Source organism: Oncorhynchus kisutch, unplaced genomic scaffold (assembly GCF_002021735.2).
Source record: "Oncorhynchus kisutch isolate 150728-3 unplaced genomic scaffold, Okis_V2 scaffold2197, whole genome shotgun sequence".
NCBI lineage: Eukaryota > Metazoa > Chordata > Actinopteri > Salmoniformes > Salmonidae > Oncorhynchus > Oncorhynchus kisutch.
This window is the reverse complement of record NW_022264142.1, coordinates 5,800-29,756: the sequence shown is the minus strand read 5'-3', so window position 1 is coordinate 29,756 and position 23,957 is coordinate 5,800. Positions and strand designations below refer to the sequence as shown.

General features: G+C 44.3%; 1 pseudogene; it reads right to left on the bottom strand.

Moving 5' to 3' along the window:
* Positions 1–23,957, bottom strand: LOC116369454 (interleukin-12 receptor subunit beta-2-like; annotated as a pseudogene).

The window sequence follows — 23,957 nt, the reverse complement described above, 5'->3', positions numbered from 1 at the left end:
CATGCTCTAATATACTTACGCCCATGAAGAGAATACGAGATTTGCAGACGCAAGCAGGCAGCTACTGTTGATGAACACTGCAAACAATGACACATTGTAGGCAGTGTGGTTCTCAAAATCACCTGTAGGTGGAGACAGAGACAAAAAGCGATGCTGTCATCTTGAGAAACCAATTGAACATTACAAAATATCAATAAATATGTTCAGAAAGAAATGGTATCATAGATCAGTTTAAGCCACACAAACCTCTTAAAATGACTGACGTATGATTTTGGTGCACTATAATCCAATCAAAGCCCTGTGTCGGAGGAAGTCCCACCTGCTTGTACTGCACCACATACTCATGCATGTTTTCAATGGCCTGGGGTGGCAGGGACCAGGATACATTGAGGCTCAATATATCCTGGTTCACAGTGAAGGATAGCTCTGGCACCTGTAGACCTAAGTGAAAGAGAAACATACAAACCTACACTATTATCACACTCACACACACCTTTCAAATAAAATAAAATTGTATTTCTCACATGCGCCGAATACAACAGGTGTAGACCTTACAGTGAAATGCTGACTTACAAGCCCTAACCAACAATGCAGTTTAAAAAAATAACAATAAGAAATAAAAGTAACAAATAATTAAAGAGCAGCAGTAAAATAACAATAGCGAGACCATATACAGGGAGTACTGGTACTAGTGCAGAGTCATGTGGGGGGCACAAGTTAGTGGAGGTAATTGAGGGGTAATATGTACATATAGGTAGTTATTAAGTGACTATGCATAGAGCAGCAGAAAAGAGAGAGGGGGGGGGGGGATGTGAAAAGTCTGAAGCCATTTGATTAGATGTTCAGGAGTCTTATGGCTTGGGGTTAGAAGCTGTTTAGAAGCCTCTTGGACCAAGACTTGGTGCTCAGGTACCACTTGCCGTGTGGTAGCAGAGAAAACAGTCTATAACTAGGGTGCCTCCCTCTGACCACCGCCTGGAATAGAGGGTCCTGGATGGCAGGCAGCTGGGCCGTACGCACTACCCTCTGTAGTGCCTTGCTGTCGGAGGCCGAGCAGTTGCCATACCAGGCAGTGATGCAACCATGCTCTCGATGGGGCAGCTGTAGAACCTTTTGAGGATCTGAGGACCATTTCCAAATCTTTTCAGTCTACTGGGGAATAGGTTTTTGTCATTCCCTCTCCACGACTGTCTTGGGTGTGGTTGGACCATGTTAGTTGTTGGTGATGTGGACACCAAGGAACTTGAAGCTCTCAACCTGCTCCACTGCAGCCCCGTCGATGAGAATGGGGGCGTGCTCGGTCCTCTTTTTCCTTTAGTCCACAATCATCTCATTTGTCTTGATCGCGTTGAGGGAGAGGTTGTTGCCCTGGCACCACACGGCCAGGTCTCTAACCTCCTCCTCATAGGCTATCTCGTTGTTGTCGGTGATCAGGCCACTGTTGTGTCATCCGGAAACTTAATGCTGGATTCCCTTACCTGATGTGGGTAGAGCTAGGGGAGCAGGTTTGCTGGCACCCTGGGAATTGTAGACGGACACATCCACCGATGATACACCCCCACAGAGAGGGTGTGAAGCGGCATCTCTTCTCTTGACAGACACAAAGGCCACCAGGCTTTGACATGGACACGTTCACAACCGCCACTGTCCCGTTACTGTATGATAATGTTACCACGTACCCCAGCACCTTCCCCTGAGCCAACCAGGTGGGCATCTCCTGAGGATAGATAACAGACAGGGGTATTAGTTATAGCAGGCTATAGGGAAGGGGGTGTTTCGGGGAGGCAGGTAGCCTAGTGGTTGAGAGCATTGGGCAAGTAACCGAAATGTTGCTGGTTTGAATCCCTAAACGACTAAGTGAACAATCTGTTGATGTGCCCTTGAGCAAGGCACTTAACCCTAATTGCTCCTGTAAGTCGCTCTGGATAAGTTCTTATGATTAGAAAATGCATAATCTTTTGAAACATGAATCACTTGTCTAACGGGATTATATGGTACAGTTTGAGAGATATATATATACATATACACACACACACACATATATACACACACTACCGTTCAAAGTTTGGGGTCACTTAGAAATTACCTTGTTTTTTAAAGAAAATCTCATTTTTTGTCGATTAAAATAACATCAAATTGATCAGAATGTTGTAAATGACTATTGTAGCTGGAAACGGCAGATTTTTAATGGAATATCTACATAGGCATACAAAGGCCCATTATCAGCAACCATCAGAGACAGTTTGCGCTGTTCTGTGAAAGGAGTAGTACACAACGTTGTACTTGATTTCAGTTTCTTGGCAATTTCTCGCATGGAATAGCCTTCATTTCTCAGAACAAGAATAGACTGACGAGTTTCAGAAGAAAGTACTTTGTTTCTGGCCATTTTGAGCCAACAAATGCTGATGCTCCAGATACTCAACTAGGTTAAAGAAGGACAGTTTTATTGCTTCTTTAATCAGAAAACTTTTCAGCTGTGCTAACATAATTTCAAAAGGGTTTTCTAATGATAAATTAGCCTTTTAAAATGATAAACTTGGATTAGCTACAACGTGCCATTGGAACACAGGAGTGATGGTTGCTGATACTGGGCCTCTGTTCGCCGATGTAGATATTCCATTTATTTTTTAAATCAGCCGTTTCCAGCTACAATAGTCTTGCACAACATTAACATTAACAATGTCTATACTGTATTTCTGATCAATTTGATGTTATTTTAAAATGGACAAAAAAGGTGCTTTTCTTTCAAAAACAATGTCACGACTTCCGCCGAAGTCGGTCCCTCTCCTTGTTCGGGCGGCGTTCGGCGGCCAAAGTCACCGGCCTTCTAGCCATCGCCGATCCACTTTTCATTTTCCATTTGTTTTGTCTTTGTTTTACACACCTGGTTCAAATTCCCAAATTACATGTTCATTATTTAACCCTCTGTTTTCCCCATGGTTTTTGTGCGTGATTGTTTCTTGTATATGGTTCGTTATTGTTGGCCAGCATTATTGCTTTTGTATTTGTAATAATTTTTGAGTAAATTACGTTTTATTACTCATATCTGCTGTCCTGCGCCTGACTCCTCTACACCAGCTTCACACAGGATTGATTACAAATAAGGACATTTCTAAGTGACACCAAACTTTTGAATGGTAGTGTGTGAACATACACTGCTCAAAAAAATAAAGGGAACACTTAAACAACACAATGTAACTCCAAATCAATCACACTTCTGTGAAATCAAACTGTCCACTTAGGAAGCAACACTGATTGACAATACATTTCACATGCTGTTGTGCAAATGGAATAGACAACAGGTGGAAATTATCGGCAATAAAGGAGTGGTTCTGCAGGTGGTGATCACCACGTTCCTATGCTTCCTGGCTGATGTTTTGGTCACTTTTGAAAGCCCTGCAAAATGACCTCCAGCAGGCCACAAATGTGCATGTGTCTGCTCAAACGGTCAGAAACAGACTCCATGAGGGTGGTATGAGGGCCCGACGTCCACAGGTGGGGGTTGTGCTTACAGCCCAACACCGTGCAGGACATTTGGCATTTGCCAGAGAACACCATGATTGGCAAATTCGCCACTGGTGCCCTGTGCTCTTCACAGATGAAAGCAGGTTCACACTGAGCACATGTGACAGACGTGACAGAGTCTGGAGACGCTGTGGAAAACGTTCTGCTGCCTGCAACATCCTCCAGCATGACCAGTTTGGAAGTGGGTCAGTCATGGTGTGGGGGTGGCATTTCTTTGTGGGGCTGCACAGCCCTCCATGTGCTTGCCAGAGGTAGCCTGACTGCCATTAGGTACCGAGATGAGATCCTCAGACCCCTTGTGAGACCATATGCTGGTGCGGTTGGCCCTGGGTTCCTCCTAATGCAAGACAATGCTAGACCTCATGTGGCTGGAGTGTGTCAGCAGTTCCTGCAAGAGGAAGGCATTGATGCTATGGACTGGCCCGCCCATTCCCCAGACCTGAATCCAATTGAGCACATCTGGGACATCATGTCCATATGATGGGATGTTGTGTTACCATACCTTCCACATAAGGGCACATTGAGAAAGCTCAGAGGTGACTCCACAATCACTCCACACATCCAATGCTTTCACAGGCGCTGAGAACGAGAGAGAAATAGTTTAATCATCTATCACCACAGAATAAGTGAACAAATATTTTCAAGCTGTGGAGACCACAGGATTACATTACCCATCAGCACCCACTGACAGACCTGACTCAGAACTCCATGCTTTGTAGACTGAGCTCCAGTCACTCATCAGGGCCTGAGGGCCCTCACAGGCACAGCGCACCTGGAACTCATAAACAGTGTAGGGCCGTGGAGTCAGGAGTAGGAAGCTGCGTAGGATGTCCTCTTCCTGAGCAGGACATGAAAGAATGACACACAAAAGAACAGGGATGGGCAAGAGGCGGCCGCAGGGATGGGGGGGGGATGAGGGATTATTTTGGATTAAAAAGCAACTCCAGGCTACATTGCACATTTAATAGCTTATAGAAAGTAAGATTATAATGGAGCTTATTATTTTGAAATAGCTGGCCTTTTTCTGCACGCAAATAGATTTTGACAAATAAATTGGTCACAAAAAAATCTGTGCATGTGGCCCTCGAGCCTCAAAAAGTTACCCATCCCTAACTCAGAAGGACAACATTCCCAGTACAAAATTCCCACAGATAATCGAGAGACAATGGTATTTCAATGTTTCATTCCCTACATCTAAGGGACTGAATGTTTGAAAAAATAAACAAGTGACCCTCCCCTATACCCCAAATAATAATTACAACAAAGTGGATAGCAGAGAACATGATTATCATTTACCCTCACTCCTAGGACAGACCAGAGCCTTAGATATGCAGTTTTAGAAACTGTTCTTAGTTTTGTAAGCATTACATGGCAAAGTAGCCAAAGTTGTCTATCAACTGCAAAAATGTTACGCAACAGAACCAGTTACAACCAGAATACCTGATCATCAATGAAGTACAGAAAAAGCCATTCCTTTTTTAACACAGCATTATTTTAACCACATATCATCAGGTAGGCCTATTTGTATTTATTATGGATCCCATTAGCTGCTGCCAAAGCGGAAGCATACTAACTTCCTGGGGTCCATCAAAATTAAGGCAGTTTATACAAGCTTAAAAACATTCCAATACATTCACAGATCTCAAACACACTGTGCCTTCAGGCCCCTACTCCACCACATCTACAGTACTAAATCCATGTGTATGTGTAGTGTATGTTATCGTGTGCATGTGTCTGTGCCAATGTTTGTGTTGCTTCACAGTCCCCGCTGTTCCTATATGCACGAGTAACTTTTCTTCATTTGGTAAACTATCATTTTCTAATAGATTCTATTTTATTCCATGATATTGTTGTTCCAAAATAGATGTGTGTTGACTGTGATTAGGGCATGGGAATAGAAGCCCACTGCTAGGCTAAATGAACAAACTAGCCATGGATAGCTCATCGCATGATCCTCAAACCAACAAGACTGGCCAAACTCATGCTTCTAAAAGTGAATTCAAAGGCAGTGTAGAATGACTGCATAGCCTAATAAGACATTTTTGGTTAATTTATTTTTTAATTCAAAGTATTTTTTTCACATTTTCATAACCTAATCTTCCCAAATAATCTGTGTAAATTACTTGAATATGGTTTATTGGGAGGTCAATAACTCTGATAAATACCTTCATTATGGGCAACGAAACATATTGTTTTTATTAGAATCAATTCTAGCAGTATAGCAGTCCTCCTGCCCTCTCCCTCTCAAACAGGACATCAGTAGGCCTAGTAATGCAGTGTAGGCTAGTTTTATATACACCATCCCAGCAGCAGATAAACTCAGGAAAAATAGTACATTTTCTTAGAAATATAACTTTGCCCTGTTCTTCTCCAAGCATGCTCTTCGTATAGCCTAGGCCTACAGCATAGGATCATAGGCTATGGATCATTTGATTGAGACCACACTAGTTGCACTTGATATTGCGGGCCAGGCAGAGAATCAGGGATGAGGGGCAGCATCAAGCACACATCGAGATATAATAAGCAACTCATTCTCAATATGACATTTAATTGATTACAAATGACATGACCCTCCCCTGGATTAAATCAAAAAATACTAAACCCTCCCCGACTGAAACTGAAAAAACATCATTTGGGTACATTTCGACTGCTCCCAAAATACCCTGTCTTCTGTCCTGAAGTGCACAGTAATCCCTGCATTGGATTGGTGTAGGTTTGGGCGGGAGGGAGTTTCCAAAATATTTTACTTTAAATCCATGAATGGAAGTGAAAAAGTGCACACTTGGGGAAATGAACAAAACCCCAGCCATGCTCAGCTCACTCACCTGAGTCCAGCCCTGCTGGTCCTGGGGGCGATACTGGACCTCACACAGTTGGTCAGAGCTGCCTTGATCCTCACACTGCACAATCCAGTAGATCTCCAGAGGCTGAGGGCAATGGTGAGTGATTTCAGGGGTGGGTGGCTTTTCTGGTAGAGGAATGGATAGGGAAGAGAGGACAGAGTGGGAGAGTGAAAGAAAGAGAGCAAGAGAGAGAGCAGGAGATAGAGAGAGGGTGGGGGAGATAGAGAGGGTGGTGGAGATAGAGAGAGAGCAGGAGATAGAGAGAGGGTGGGGGAGATAGAGAGAGGGTGGTGGAGATAGAGAGAGGGTGTGGAGATAGAGAGAGGGTGGGGGAGATAGAGAGAGGGTGGTGGAGATAGAGAGAGAGCAGGAGATAGAGAGAGGGTGGTGGAGATAGAGAGAGAGCAGGAGATAGAGAGAGGGTGGTGGAGATAGAGAGAGAGCAGGAGATAGAGAGAGGGTGGGGGGGAAAGAAGGAGAGTGGGGGAGATAGAGAGAGGGTGGGGGAGATAGAGAGAGGGTGGGGGAGATAGAGAGGGTGGGGGAGATAGAGAGAGGGTGGGGGAGATAGAGAGAGGGTGAGGGAGATAGAGAGAGGGTGGTGGAGATAGAGAGAGAGCAGGAGATAGAGAGGGTGGGGGAGATAGAGAGGGTGGGGAGATAGAGAGGGTGGGGGAGATAGAGAGGGTGGGGGAGATAGAGAGAGGGTGGGGGAGATAGAGAGAGAGCAGGAGATAGAGATGGTGGGGGAGATAGAGAGAGGGTGGTGGAGATAGAGAGAGGGTGGTGGAGATAGAGAGAGGGTGGGGGAGATAGAGGGTGGTGGAGGGTGGTAGAGAGAGGGTGGTGGAGATAGAGAGAGAGCAGGAGATAGAGAGGGTGGTGGAGATAGAGAGAGGGTGGTGGAGATAGAGAGAGGGTGGGGAGATAGAGAGAGGGTGGGGGAGATAGAGAGGGTGGGGGAGATAGAGAGGGTGGGGGAGATAGAGAGGGTGGGGGAGATAGAGAGAGGGTGGGGGAGATAGAGACAGGGTGGGGGGAGATAGAGAGAGGGTGGTGGAGATAGAGAGAGGGTGGGGGAGATAGAGAGAGGGTGGTGGAGATAGAGAGAGGGTGGTGGAGATAGAGAGAGGGTGGTGGAGATAGAGAGAGGGTGGTGGAGATAGAGAGAGGGTGGTGGATATAGAGAGAGGGTGGTGGATATAGAGAGAGGGTGGTGGATATAGAGAGAGGGTGGGGGAGATAGAGAGAGGGTGGGGGAGATAGAGAGAGGGTGGGGAGATAGAGAGAGGGTGGTGGAGATAGAGAGAGGGTGGTGGAGATAGAGAGAGGGTGGGGGAGATAGAGAGAGTGTGGGGAGATAGAGAGAGGGTGGGGGAGATAGAGAGAGGGTGGTGGAGATAGAGAGAGGGTGGGGGAGATAGAGAGAGTGTGGGGAGATAGAGAGAGTGTGGGGAGATAGAGAGAGGGTGGGGGAGATAGAGAGAGGGCGGTGGAGATAGAGAGAGAGCAGGAGATTTGGAGAGGGTGGTGGAGATAGAGAGAGGGTGGGGGAGATAGAGAGAGGGTGGGGGAGATAGAGAGAGGGTGGGGGAGATAGAGAGAGGGTGGGGGAGATAGAGATTGGGTGGTGGAGATAGAGAGAGGGTGGGGGAGATAGAGATTGGGTGGTGGAGATAGAGAGAGGGTGGGGGAGATAGAGAGAGGGTGGTGGAGATAGAGAGAGGGTGGTGGAGATATAGAGAGGGTGGTGGAGATATAGAGAGGGTGGGGGAGATATAGAGAGGGGTGGGGGAGATAGAGAGAGGGTGGGGGAGGATAGAGAGAGGGTGGGGGAGATAGAGAGAGGGTGGGAGAGATAGAGAGCGGGGTGGGAGGGATAGAGGGTGGGAGAGATAGAGGGTGGAGAGATAGAGAGGGTGGGGGAGATAGAGGGTGGTGGAGATAGAGAGAGGGTGGGGGAGATAGAGAGACGGTGGGTGGGTGAGATAGAGAGAGGGTGGGTGGGTGAGATAGAGAGAGAGAGGGTGGGTGGGTGAGATAGAGAGAGGGTGGGGGAGATAGAGAGAGGGTGGGGGAGATAGAGAGAGGGTGGGAGAGATAGAGAGAGGGTGGGAGAGATAGAGAGAGGGTGGGGGAGATAGAGAGAGGGTGGGGGAGATAGAGAGAGGGTGGGGGAGATAGAGAGAGGGTGGTGGAGATAGAAAGAGGGTGGTGGAGATAGAGAGAGGGTAGGGGAGATAGAGAGAGGGTGGTGGAGATAGAGAGAGGGTAGGGGAGATAGAGAGAGGGTGGGGGAGATAGAGAGAGGGTGGGGGGAGAGAAAGAGCACAAAAGAGAGTCAGTAAGACAGCTGAAGAGAGACAGAAACTGAAAGTGTCATGTCTGTCCCTCTCAATAAATAGGGAATGTACAGAGAAGAGTCATCCCTGACTGACTCACTGATATCTCCAGTGTTGAAGGCAGCCATTGTAGACGTGGCAGAGCCATGCTGGTTCGCAGCTTTGACCAACACAGTCAGGTCACTGTAACTGGTGTAAAGTTCACGAGGGATCACACCACTCACATTGGTGCCCTCCACCACGCTGCTAATGCTGAAAAGGAAGTTGCAGGACACATAAATACACACCACATCTGACAGCACTGTGCAGACATACAGTCTTACAACACAGACCTAGCTCCAACACACCGAGCATGCCAGAGGGCTGCGGGTAGGGTTGTGACAGTCATGGAATTTTGGAGGACGGTTATTGGCCAGTTAAATGACTGAGGTCACCGTAACAACTGTTCACATAGCAAAAGACACAAAATACATTTTCTACTCTCCGCTGCTCCTGACTGCATGCGCTGCCATAGAAATAGAATGAATAAAACGGGCGTCCCCATCAAGTCAATGATGACATAATGGGTGGACTGGCGGACATTGTGAGTGTAAAGCTAGGGGTGTGTTCGTAAATTCACTCTGGAGAGCCAGAGAGCGCGCCCTGGGCGTTCGTAAATTCAAAGAGTTGTCAGATTGTCAGTTTGTAAATTCAGAGCGTTTCGCTCTCCGAGCATTCCGAGCACACACTGGACGCTCTGGCGGAGGAGTTGGTGATCCGAGCCTTCTGGCCTCACAATGGCAGTCAAGCACCCAAGCTAACTGGATAAAGTTAGCTAGCTTGCGAGCTACTTCCAGACAAAAATGAGAGAACACCTCACTGAACATTTTTTCCATGTTATCCAAAGCATTGGTGACTGTAACTGTGCTGCTGGCAACACTTTAATCACCGTTAATTACACCGGCAATATCCAATGCTGTAGGGCGTTCGTAAATTGGTCAGTTATTCTGCGCTCTAGCCACACTGAGATGAGAGCGCTCTGAAAACGGAGAAGATGGCCAGAGCAAATTTACGAAATATTCAGCAAATTTAACATGTGTAAATATTTGTATGAACATAACAAGATTCAACGACTGAGACTTAAACTGAACAAGTTCCACAGACATGTAACTAACATAAATGGAATATGTGTCCCTGAACAAAGAGGGTGTCAAAATCAAAAGTAAGTCAGGATCTGGTGTGGCCACCAGCTGCATTAAGTACTGCAGTGTATCTCCTCCTCATGGACTGTTCTTGCTGTGAGATGTTACCCCACTCTTCCACCAAGGAACCTGCAAGTTCCCATACATTTCTGGGGGGAATGGCCCTAGCCCTCACCCTCCGATCCAACAGGTCCCAGGCGTGCTCAATGGGATTGAGATCTAGGCTCTTCGCTGGCCATGGCAGAACACTGACATTCCTGTCTTGCAGGAAATCACGCACAGAACGATCAGTATGGCTGGTGGCATTGTCATGCTGGAGGGTCATGTCAGGATGAGCCTGCAGGAAGGGTACCACATGAGGGAGGAGGATGTCTTCCCTGTAACGCACAGCGTTGAGATTGCCTGCAATAACAACAAGCTCAGTACGATGATGCTGTGACACACCGCCCCAGGTTTTATTGTCCAAAGCTGAAGGGTTATCCAGATCGGTTTATGTCTCGTTATCACTTGACCTACCCCCTAAAATTGTAAAGGACTTAGATAAGATTCTTTATAATTTTTGGGGGAGGAACAAGCCTCACTATCTACGAAAATATATTCTCACTAATACCCAAGAAAAAGGAGGTCTTGAGGTTTTAGATTTCAATACTCTAAATAATACTTTTAAAATCAATTGGATCCTGAAGTATGTTTAGAACCAGACAGTATTTGGAATGTCTTCCCTAAGTATTTATTTGACTCTGTTGGTGGTTTAGAATTTTTTGCTTCTATGTAATTTTGATGTTGATAAAATCCCAGTAAAGTTGGCCAAATTCCATGAGCAGGCAATTTTAGCTTGGATGTTAGTGCATAAACACAAACACATCCTTTATATGGAACAACAAAGTTATACGATTTAAAAATACGTCTCTTTTTTCGTAACTGGTTTGAGAATAAAATGATTTTGGTTGGTCAGTTACTGAATTGAGGATGAATATCTACTCTCATATGGGGAATTTCTTGATAAGTTTAAAATTCCAATAACCCCAAAAGAATATGCAATTGTTTTTGATGTGATTCCAAGGAGGGTTGTATCTCTTTGAAATTCCTCTGGTTGATGTAACATAGATTTACATGAAAATATATTCATTGGCAATATTAACATCAAAGATAAATGTAGTAATAAACAGATTAGGAATATTGTTTGTGATACTACAATTCCCTCAGCAAGATTCTTTTGGTCAAATATCTATGGTGATATACATCGGGGGAAAGCATGGAAAATTGCTAACAAATATTGTATCAGTAACAAAGTAAAGAAAGTTTCATTTAAAATATAGAATTTATCCTGTGAAACATGTTTTGGAAAGATTCAAGCTAAATATTGACTTTAACTGTGATTTCTGTGGAATGGAGAAAGAGACCATTTTGCATTTGTTTTTTGCCTGTATTTATAGTAGAATTTTTTGGATTGACATACAGAATTTTGTTACAAAAAAATAGGAAAGGTTGTACTATTTAATGGTTTTGATACAATGATTTATTTCAGAAATTCTGACATAGATAAAGATGTAGTATATTTAATTCAACTGCTAATAATAGTAGGTAAATTTCATATTCACAAATGCAAATGGTCTAATTCAAAACCAAACATTTTTCACTTTATAAATGAATTTAAACACTATGGCACTACTTTAACTAAAAGGAAAAACTAAAAGGCTAATACAACTTGTTGTATTATTAATGAATATGATTAGTGTCACGCCCTGACCTTAGTATTCTTTGTTTTCTTTATTGTTTTGGTTAGGTCAGGGTGGGACATGGGTGATGTATGTGTTTTTGTTCCTGTCTAGGGGTTTTGGGATTTTTTGGGGGGGGCACACGAGGAGATTGGCTGAGTCAGGTCGGAGACCTAAGCCAACTCCTCGTGCTTACCGTGGGGAGCATGTTACTGGTCTGGCACCTTGTTATGCGGGTGTCTCCAGTGCGCATTTCTAGCCCGGTGCGCTCTATTCCAGCTCCTCGCATTTACCAGGCTAGAATGGGCATCCAACCAGGAAGGAGGGTGCCGGCTCAGCGCTCCTGGTCTCCAGTATACCTCCATGGACCAGGATATCCTGCGCCGGCTCTGGGTACTGTGAGTCTGCACAGCCCTGTGCGTCCTGTGCCAGCGCCCTGCATTTGCAGGGCAAGCATAAACATCCAGCCAGGACGGGTTGTGTCAGCTCTACACTCCAGACCTCCAGTACGCCTCCACAGTCCAGTACTTCCTGTGCCTGCTCCCCGAACTTGCCCTGAGGTGCGTGTCTCCAGCCCGGTACCACCAGTGCCAACACCACACACCAGGCTTCCTGTGCGTCTCCAGAGCCCTGTACGCCCTGTTCCTCCTCCCCGCACTTGCCCTGAGGTGCATGTCCCCAGCCCGGTACCACCAGTGCCGGCACCACGCACCAGGCCTATAGTGTGCCTCGGCAGTCCAGTACGACCTGTTCCGGCAACAGTACCCAGTCCAGACCGTCCGGCAACAGTACCCAGTCCAGAGCGTCCGGCAACAGTACCCAGTCCAGAGCGTCCGGCAACAGTACCCAGTCCAGAGCGTCCGGCGACAGGGCCGCAGACCGGAACCTCCTATGACGGGCCGCAGACCGGAACCCCCTATGACAGGCCGCAGTCCGGAACCTACCACGACGGGCCGCAATCCGCAACCGCCAGAGTCTCCCTCCAGTCCGGATCCGCCACCTCGGAGTTATGCCCACCCAGACCCTCCCATATAGGCTTAGGTGGGCCGGGAGTCCGCACCTTTGGGGGGGGGGGGGGGGGGGTTACTGTCACGCCCTGACCTTAGTATTCTTTGTTTTCTTTATTATTTTGGTTAGGTCAGGGTGGGACATGGGTGATGCATGTGTTTTTGTTCCTGTCTAGGGGTTTTGTATGTCTATGTGTTAGTTGCCTGTGTCTGCACTCATCATATATAGCTTCACATTCGTTTTGTTGTTTTGTAAGTTTGTTTAAGTGTTCCTCGTCTTCCTTAAAGAAGATGTATTCAAATTACGCTGCGCCTTGGTCTCCTCCATTCAACGAATGTGACAATTTGTTTGTTTAGGATTCCTGGAAATGTAAATAGTTTGTCTGTATGATTGTTTGCATGTGACTATCCCTCTTTTGTTTGTTGATATTTGTTAATAAAACAATAAAACAATATATAATATCTTTTTAAACACGGTCGTCTCGCGTCGAACTGCACATGTGCAAGCTGTCAAATCAAAGGCACTCCCTTCAATATGAAGTCGATTTTGACTAAAATTAAAACGTGTCACTTTGCCACCTTCACAAGGTTTGCGTAATAACAAGTTCAACTACTTAAAGCTACAATATGTATTTTTTTGGCAACCGGATCAAATTGACATAGAATTTAGTGTTATAGATCTGTCATTCTCAACTAAAGGAAGTTTAAGAAAAAGTACATATGTTCTATGTGCGCTGTTTCTATGCTTCCCGGTCTTAAGTTTCATTTTTGAGTCTTTTACTTTCGGTTTTGTACACAAGCTTCAAACAGCTGAAAATACCATATTGTAGGTTGTGGAAAAGATATTAGATGGTACAATGATTCTCCACACTATAATTGCTTATAGACTGCTAGTCTAGGTAAGAAAATACAAAGATTAAGGCATCGTAATAATTCCATGCAGAAGCATTTGAAAAGAAAAATTCATGGGATCAGCGCCATTGCTAACTAGCAACACTGTGTCACGTTCTGACCATAGTTCTTTTGTGTTTTCTTTGTTTTAGTGTTGGTCAGGACGTGAGCTGGGTGGGCATTCTATGTTGTATGTCTAGTTTGTCTATTTATTTTTTGCCCTGATATGGTTCTCAATCAGAGGCAGGTGTTAGTCATTGTCTCTGATTGGGAACCATATTTAGGTAGCCTGTTTTATGTTGGGTTTTGTGGGTGGTTGTCTTCTGTCTTTGAGTTTATGCACCAGATAGGACTGTTTTGTTTTTTTCACATTTGTTGTTTTGTATTTTGTAGTGTTCACTTTTATTGTCCTTATTAACCATGTTGAACACCAACCACGCTGCATTTTGGTCCTCCTCTCCTTCAACGGAAGAAAACCGTTACACACTGGTTCCATGAATTGCAAAGAGTTATGGTAAATTAGAGCACTGTTGTCTTAACCTTGAAATCTTCAACCTATATGTTGGCTAGATGGTTGTAGTATTTTTTCTTGCATTAGCATAAAGTGCTTATTTTTTCACCAGCCTTATGATATGCTTCAGACCGGTTGCCTTCTGCCTAGGCACCGAAGCTACACTGCTTGAGTTGGTCCCATGGTTGATTCAGAACGGTACAACTTTCGCATTATTGTGACGTTATCCTTCCCATCTTCAACCTAGGAGCAAAGCAGGAAGCAGGACGCGTACCCATCAGTATGTGCTGTGATTTGTTGATTAAACTCAACTGACATTCCAATGTATGAGCCACATCAGTTAAAATCATTAGAATAAAAATTTTACATTACCATGGAAATTATTGCATCACAACAGAAGGCAGCCATTGCGAGAGAACCCATGAGTTTCCCAGTCAAATTGCCAGGGTTAGTGGTTCCAAGCCTGTTTTATTCATTCCACAGTATTTCTGTGTGTGCTGCTGCTGCAGCGAGAAAGGTTTTGCCAAGGCAACCGAAGACTTGTTTGCTACAACACCTTGCTTGTTTCAGCAAAGAACAATGAAGTTTCATGATGTTAAGAATCCATGTTACTGCAGATACGGACTCAACCACAAGAATGCCCAGCCGTCCCATCTTCAGTCAGTTGTTTGTTCCACAACATGGTTATGACAATTAACCGTTGATTACAAGGTTATACAGTAATTATGCCAGCCCTAGTTGCAGCTTAGCATTGTGAATGCACATTACCCCACCACCGCAGAAAATAAAGCAAAATTCACACTTCCCACTTGGTTATGAACGCAGCATAAGAGTCTGCCTGTTATGCTGCATTTGTAACCAAGTGGAAAGTGGGAATTTACCACCATAGGGTTAGATATAGGAATCTTGATGCATTAAACCCGTTTTTGGCATGGACATTGCCAATGAGTGCTTAGAAAAGTAATGACACGTGATAATAAAAGTGATAATAAATACAAAATGAGTAACAACAACTTGGCTATATACACGGGGTATCAGTACCGGGTCGAGCGCTCACAGATGCCATAATGGGACATATATAGATATAGATTCCTCTATCTAACATTTTGGTGGTAAATTCCCACTTCCTGCTTGGTTACAAACGAAGCATTAACCCATCGGTTTCTAAACACCACGAGTCACCGCGGGTTTCCAAACACAGCGAATAAACAGCTATTCTTGCATCTGTGTAGGAACAGTATATGATAGTTATGATAGCCTATGTCTGGGTCATTTGTGAATATGATTATAGATGTCCTGTATATACTGTATTAAGATGGGATGTATACAGGCTATAGTAGACATGTCTTTACCCCTCTGTAGAATTCCAGTGCAGGCTGTAGGAGGTGGGGATCTGTGGGTTCTGTCCTGGATCCCAGAAACAGTGGATATCTGCCTGTCGTCCCTCCGTATAGGGGATATGACACTGGGGAGCGGAGGGAGGAGATGGAGGGCCTGCAGAGAGTGAGGGAGACAATGAGGAGGGAGGTAGAAGTGAATTTCAAGTGATAGAGAAAAAGAGACAGGCAAAAAGAGACAAATCCAATCTAAGTTTATTTGTCATGTACACAGATGTTATCACAGATGCAGCAAAATTCTTAAGTTTCTATCTCCAACAATGCAACAATATCTAGCAGTACAATAATAATACACACATAATCCAAAAGCAAAAAAATTGAGAGATATCAGAATGAGCAATGTCAGAGTCCGGAGTATAAATAATATATATGTCACGCCCTGGTCTAAGTATTTTGTGTTTTTCTTCATGTATTGGGTCAGGCCAGGGTGTGGCATGGAGTTTTTGTATTGTGGTGTGTTTTGTCTTGGGGTTTTGGTGTGTATGTATTTGGGATTGTAGCTAGTGGGGTTATCTAGCAAAGTCTATGGCTGTCTGGAGTGGTTCTCAATCAGAGGCAGGTGCTTATCGTTGTCTCTGATTGGGAACCATATTTAGGCAGCCATATTCTTTGAGTTTGTCGTGGGTGATTGTCCTTAGTGTCTTTGTTCCTGTCGCTGTATTTAGTTGACAAGTATAGGCTGTTTCGGTTTTCATTACATTTATTGTTTTGTAGTGTTTTGTGTTTATTTGTATTTATGTTTGTTTTTTCATTAAACATGGATCGCAATCTACATTTATTTATTATTTATTTACCTTTATTTAACCAGGTAGGCAAGTTGAGAACAAGTTCTCATTTACAATTGCGACCTGGCCAAGATAAAGCAAAGCAGTTCGACAGATAAAACGACACAGAGTTACACATGAAGTAAAAACAAACATACAGTCAATAATGCAGTATAAACAAGTATATATACAATGTGAGCAAATGAGGTGAGAAGGGAGGTAAAGGCAAAAAAGGCCATGATGGCAAAGTAAATACAATATAGCAAGTAAAATACTGGAATGGTAGTTTTGCAATGGAAGAATGTGCAAAGTAGAAATAAAAATAATGGGGTGCAAAGGAGCAAAATAAATAAATAAATTAAAATTAAATACAGTTGGGAAAGAGGTAGTTGTTTGGGCTAAATTATAGGTGGGCTATGTACAGGTGCAGTAATCTGTGAGCTGCTCTGACAGTTGGTGCTTAAAGCTAGTGAGGGAGATAAGTGTTTCCAGTTTCAGAGATTTTTGTAGTTCGTTCCAGTCATTGGCAGCAGAGAACTGGAAGGAGAGGCGGCCAAAGAAAGAATTGGTTTTGGGGGTGACTAGAGAGATATACCTGCTGGAGCGTGTGCTACAGGTGGGAGATGCTATGGTGACCAGCGAGCTGAGATAAGGGGGGACTTTACCTAGCAGGGTCTTGTAGATGACATGGAGCCAGTGGGTTTGGCGACGAGTATGAAGCGAGGGCCAGCCAACGAGAGCGTACAGGTCGCAATGGTGGGTAGTATATGGGGCTTTGGTGATAAAACGGATTGCACTGTGATAGACTGCATCCAATTTGTTGAGTAGGGTATTGGAGGCTATTTTGTAAATGACATCGCCAAAGTCGAGGATTGGTAGGATGGTCAGTTTTACAAGGGTATGTTTGGCAGCATGAGTGAAGGATGCTTTGTTGCGAAATAGGAAGCCAATTCTAGATTTAACTTTGGATTGGAGATGTTTGATATGGGTCTGGAAGGAGAGTTTACAGTCTAACCAGACACCTAAGTATTTGTAGTTGTCCACGTATTCTAAGTCAGAGCCGTCCAGAGTAGTGATGTTGGACAGGCGGGTAGGTGCAGGTAGCGATCGGTTGAAGAGCATGCATTTAGTTTTACTTGTATTTAAGAGCAATTGGAGGCCACGGAAGGAGAGTTGTATGGCATTGAAGCTTGCCTGGAGGGTTGTTAACACAGTGTCCAAAGAAGGGCCGGAAGTATACAGAATGGTGTCGTCTGCGTAGAGGTGGATCAGGGACTCACCAGCAGCAAGAGCGACCTCATTGATGTATACAGAGAAGAGAGTCGGTCCAAGAATTGAACCCTGTGGCACCCCCATAGAGACTGCCAGAGGTCCGGACAGCAGACCCTCCGATTTGACACACTGAACTCTATCAGAGAAGTAGTTGGTGAACCAGGCGAGGCAATCATTTGAGAAACCAAGGCTGTCGAGTCTGCCGATGAGGATATGGTGATTGACAGAGTCGAAAGCCTTGGCCAGATCAATGAATACGGCTGCACAGTAATGTTTCTTATCGATGGCGGTTAAGATATCGTTTAGGACCTTGAGCGTGGCTGAGGTGCACCCATGACCAGCTCTGAAACCGGATTGCATAGCAGAGAAGGTATGGTGAGATTCGAAATGGTCGGTAATCTGTTTGTTGACTTGGCTTTCGAAGACCTTAGAAAGGCACGGTAGGATAGATATAGGTCTGTAGCAGTTTGGGTCAAGAGTGTCCCCCCCTTTGAAGAGGGGGATGACCGCAGCTGCAGTTTGGTCCGACTCTCCTTCACCACACCTAGAAAGCCGTTACAATATATATGAATATGATGGTGTGAGTAGACAGTATGTACAGTATGTAAATAGAAAAGGTCTGTACAGCAGTAGTTTTGTATTTTTTTTATTTCACCTTTATTTAACCAGGTAGGCCAGTTGAGAACAAGTTCTCATTTACAACTGCGACCTGGCCAAGATAAAACAAAGCAGTGCGACACAAACAACAACACAGAGTTATACATGGAATAAACAAACATACAGTCAATAACACAATAGAGAAAAAAGTCTATATACAGTGTGTGCACATGAGGTAAGATTAGGGAGATAAGGCAATAAATAGGCCATAGTGGTGAAATAATTACAATTTAGCAATTAAACACTGGAGTGATAGATGTGCAGAATATGAATGTGCAAGTAGAGATACTGGGGTGCAAAGGAGCAAAAAATGTATAACAGTATGGGGATGAGGTAGTTAGGTAGGATGGGCTATTTACAGATGGGCTATGTACAGGTGCAGTGATCTGTGAGCTGCTCTGACAGCTGCTGCTTAAAGTTAGTGAGGGAGATATATGCCATTCAGTGATTTTTGCAATTCATTCCAGTCATTGTCAGCAGAGAACTGGAAGGAATAGTTATATAGGATGAGCCATGACTAGAATACAGTATATAAATATAAAGTGGGTAAAACATTATTACAGTGGCCTCCCGAGTGTCGCAGCGGTCTAAGGCACTGCCGTGCTTGAGGCGTCATTACAGAACAAGGTTCGATCCCGTGCTGTGTCGCAGCTGGCCGCGACGGTGAACAATTGTTCCAGCGTCGTCCGGGTTAGGGGAGGGTTTGGCCGGCTGGGATGCCATTGTCCAATCGCGCTCTAGAGACTCCTGTGGTGGGCCGGGCGCATGCACGCTGACACGGTCGCCTGTTGTACTGTGTTTCCTCTGACACATTGGTGAGGCTGGCTTCCAGGATAATAGAGCAGTGTGTCAAGAAGCAGTGTGGCTTGGCAGGTTTGTGTTTCAGAGGACGCATGGCTCTCGACCTTCGCCTCTCCCGAGTCCGTACGGACGTTGCAGCGATGGGACAAGACTGTAACTACCAACTAGGGAGAAAAAGGGGTAAAATTTTTTTTATAATAATAACATTATTAAAGTGGCCAGTGTTCAATGACTCTATGTACATAGGGCAGCAGTTTCTAAGGTGCAGGGTAGAGTACCGGGTGGTAGCCGGCTAGTGACAGTGTCTAAGGTTCAGGGCAGGGAACTGGGAGGAGGCCGGCTAGTGATGACTGTTTAACAGTTCGAGATGGCCTGGAGAAGCTGTTTATCAGTCTCTCGGTCCAGGCTTTGATGTGCCTGTAATGTCTCCGCCTTCTAAATGGTAGAGAGGTGAACAGGCCATGGTTCGGTGACTGAGGTCCTTGACGAGCTTCTTAGCCTTCCTGTGACACCGGTGCTCTAGATGTCCTGGAGGGCATGATGTGTTGATGTGATGTGTTGGGCTAACTGCACCACCCTCTGGAGAGCCCTGCGGTTGAGGGTGGTGCAGTTGCCGTACCAGGCGGTGATACAGAACACTTAGGTGGTGCATCTGCAGACGTTGTGAGGGTCTTAGGGGCCAAGATTAATTTCTTCAGCCTCCTGAGGTTGAAGAGGTGTTGTTGACCATTTCAGGTCCTAAATTATTTGCACGCTGGGGAACTTGAAGCTTTTGATCCTCTCCACTGCAGCCCTGTCAATGTGGATGGGGGCGTGCTCTCTCCGCTATTCTTTGTTTTGTTGACGTTGAGGGAGGCTGTCTCGTCGTTGTTGGTAATCCGGCCTACCACTGTTGTGTTGTCTGCAAACTTGATGATTGAGTTGGAGACATGCGTGGCGGTTTCACATAAACAGATAGTGAGAGAGAAAGAGAGAAATAAAATCCAGATGACATTCACCTTTAAAGGAACTGTAACAGTTTAGCGTTCCTTCTGTTGTTATTGGCATCCTCTTTACCCTAGACCCCCCCCCCCCCTCACACACACACAACGTTGAAACCACAAGCACACAATGAGAGCATTTCAAGGAACATGAAGCCCAAACAGGAAATGATAACAAGACAGAGATCTTGCGATGTGGTGACACCCTTCCTCTCTCAGAGTTCCTCTCCTCTTCTAGTATCAGTATGAAACATAAAATCATAACGACACACCAAGGGTTGTGTTCATTAGGCAGCAAACAGACGAAAAGCGTCTGAAACAGGGAGGAACTACCTGAACTTGTCCAATAAGAAACACTCATAAGCATTTTCCATTTCAAAATGTTCCAAATGTAAAAAATGTACCATTGCCTACTATAATGAACACAATACAAGGTCCATAGCATATGTGATATGACTAACAGGGTGGTGATTAGGAACCATTTACCTCTTGGTTCCCTACGCATTAATTAAGACTGATACTGATATGATCTCTATGGAAGGTTGTGTTGAATAAAATGAAGGAAATGGGGATGCATAAAGTCTAGCAGATGTTATAGCGGGTGCAGAGAAATGCTTGTGTTACATTGCATGTCAGAGCGAAAACCAAGCCATGAGGTTAAGGAATTGTCCTTAGAGCTCCGATTGTGTCGTAGCACAGATCTGGGGAAGGGTACCAACACATTTCTGCAGCATTGAAGGTCCCCAAGAACACAGTGGCCATCATTCTTAAAATGGAAGAATTTTGGAACCACCAAGACACTTCCTAGAGCTGGCAGCCCGGCCAAACTGAGCAATCAGGGGAGAAGGGCCTTGGTCAGGGAGGTGACCAAGAATCCGATGGTCACTCTGACAGAGCTCCAGAGTTCCTCTGTGAAGATGGGAGAAACTTCCAGGAGGACAACCGTCTCTGCAGCACTCCACCAATCAGGCCTTTATGGTAGAGTGGCCAGACGGAAGTCACTCCTCAGTAAAAGGCACATGACAGCTCTCTTGGAGTTTGCCAAAAGGCACCTAAAGGACTCTCAGACCATGAGAAACAGGATTCTCCGATCTGATGAAACTAAGATTTAATTATTTGGACTGCATGCCAAGCGTCTGGAGGAAACCTGGCACCATCCCTACTGTGAAGCATGGTGGTGGCAGCATCATGCTGTCGAGATGTTTTTCAGCGGCAGGGACTGGAAGACTAGTCAGGTTCGAGGGAAAGATGAATGGAGCAAAGTACAGAAATATCCTTGATGAAAAACCTGCTCCAGAGCACTCGGGACCTCAAACTGGGGCAAAGGTTCACCTTCCAACAGGACAACAACCCTAAGCACACAGCCAAGACAACGCAGGAGTCACTTCGGAACAAGTCTATGAATGTCCTTGAGTGGCCCAGCCAGAGCCCGGACTTGAACCCGATCGAACATCTCTGGAGAGACCTGAAAATAGCTGTGCAGCAACGCTCCCCATCCAACCTGACAGAGCTTGAGAGGATCTGCAGAGAAGAATGGGAGAAACTCCCCAAATACAGGTGTGCCACGCTTGTAGCGTCATACCCAAGAATACCCAAGTCAAGGCTCTAATCACTTTCAAAGGTCCTTCAACAAAGTACTGAGTAAAGGGTCTGAATACTTATGTAAATGTTATATTTCAGTTCTGATATTTTTATGGGGTATTGTGTGTAGATTAATGAGGGAAAAAACGAATTGAATACATTTTAGAATAAGGCTGTAACTTAACAAAAATGTAGAAAATGTCAAGGGGTCTGAATACTTTCCAAATGCACTGTAAATACACAGTATGTTTAAACAGTATAACAAAAATGCAATGTACAGTAGCAGATATATTAAAATGAGATATGTGAAGAATACAGTACATGAATACACAGTGTGAAAAACAGTATAAAAGATACGGTCCAGTGTTTAATAAGAAGAATGAACTAATAACATAGACAGACAATCAGATCAAACATATAGATCAGCATTACGGTTTAGTCCATCTGAATTATTTGAAGAAACCCCAGAGCTGATCAGTGAATGGTGGATCTGAGGGTGTGTCAAATAGAGATTACAAATAGTCACAAGGAGAATTTCCTGGTCACATGACTTTACCAGGAAAAAGATCTGGGATCAGTCCAGTGTGAAGGACTCACCTGGTTGAGGTAAGCAGGTGTGTAGTAGGAGCAGCAGGATCAGCAGGAGGCATGGGACTCTGGGCCATGCCATTACTCACACCACTATGCCATCAGCACCTATGGAAAACACACACACACCAAATGAGTGGTGAATGGCAGGTGTATGAATGTTTCAGAATTCCCACACACACAGATGCGGACACACACGCACAGACAAAACTTTTACACACACACACACACACACACACACACACACACACACACACACACACACACACACACACACACACACACACACACACACACACACACACACACACACACACACACACACACACATCCTTAAAGGTCCAATGCAGCCAGATTTAATATCAAAATCAAATAATTTCTGGGTAACAAATAAAAAGTACCTTACTATGATTGTTTTCAATTAAAATGTGATCAACAACAGCAGCATGGCTTCTTAGCAAAAAGCGATTTACAAAGCAAGAATTTTGCTAGGACTGTCTGGGAGTGATCTGAGTAGGGAATGGAAAATTGGCAGAGAGGTTTGAAACTCTCTGTCTTATTGGTCTATTAACTCATTTAACACCAGGTGATGTCACCAGGCAGGCCAAATCTCCATCCCACCAAAACAGCTCCTACACTAAAATGGCATTATCATAATTTTCCCAATTTCACAGTATTATTCCAACCTCATAGTGTGGAAATATATTTTAAATATATTTACAACCCAGGAGCATAACTGCACTGGGCCTTTAGTCCTTAATTGAAATAATAACAAAGTGGTCAACAGCCTCTGTTTTGGTAAAAAGATGAAGGATGGGCCTGGAGAAATGTAACCACTCTCAAATTCATAGACAGGCCTATGGATGCAAGGACTGACCATGCATGATATCAACATTACAGTTTTAACCATGCTTTGAGGCTAGACAGGGTTTGTTTACATTTACATTGTTTACAAACATTGGAGTAAAACAAGACTGATCTTTGGTGATAGGTGTTGTTCACACAGTAACGTGCAAACCTTTTCAGTGTTACAGCCAATGATTTATATATACACTAGATGACTGCTAGGGGGCGATGTGTTGAAGCCAATGTGCCTCCAGCTTGGCACTTCCTCCCTTACTGTTGTAAAAAATACTTTGGAAGCCATAAAAATGTATGTATTAATGTCAACGTTCGTTTTTGCCACATGTATTCTATTATAGACTCCTTAGCTGACAAGGGAAAAATCTGTTGTTCTGCCCCTAAACAAGGCAGTTAACCTACTGTTCCCCGGTAGGCCGTCATTGAAAATAAGAATTTGTTGTTAACTGACTTGCCTAGTAAAATAATACATACTTTAAAATTATATTATGTGTGCTTAACATAAACATTTGAAATATATACAAATGTTTTCCTTAAAGTACAATTTTTAGATTACTAATGTTACTGACCCACTACAACAACAAAAATGACACAAATACATGTAATTTCGTCCTTGAAACATTTAATGGAAATACTGTAGAATTTCATTCATTCCTATAGATTGATGTTCCTACCATTGAGTGGCTTCACTCAGTGGCCAATACGTAACAATCAGCAATCCAGGGTTTATATACATCATTGGTTACATATCTGTCACTGTCTTCGCCACTGACATATCTGCCACTCTGTGTATTGTGTAGCCTACATACATGTTTTTAAGCCAAAAGCACAGGATGATAAAAGCATCTGGTTTCTATTAACCATTGTTGTCATGTTATGATGCAAATGAGCTTACCATAGCCATAAGTATAGAGATGAGAGTGAACATTCAAAGTCTTGTATCATTTCAAGTCTAAAAACGTTATACTGCTAGGCCTAGTGATCAATATGATTTCCGCAACTGTAAGTTATGTTGAAAAATAAGTGGTTCGAAAAATA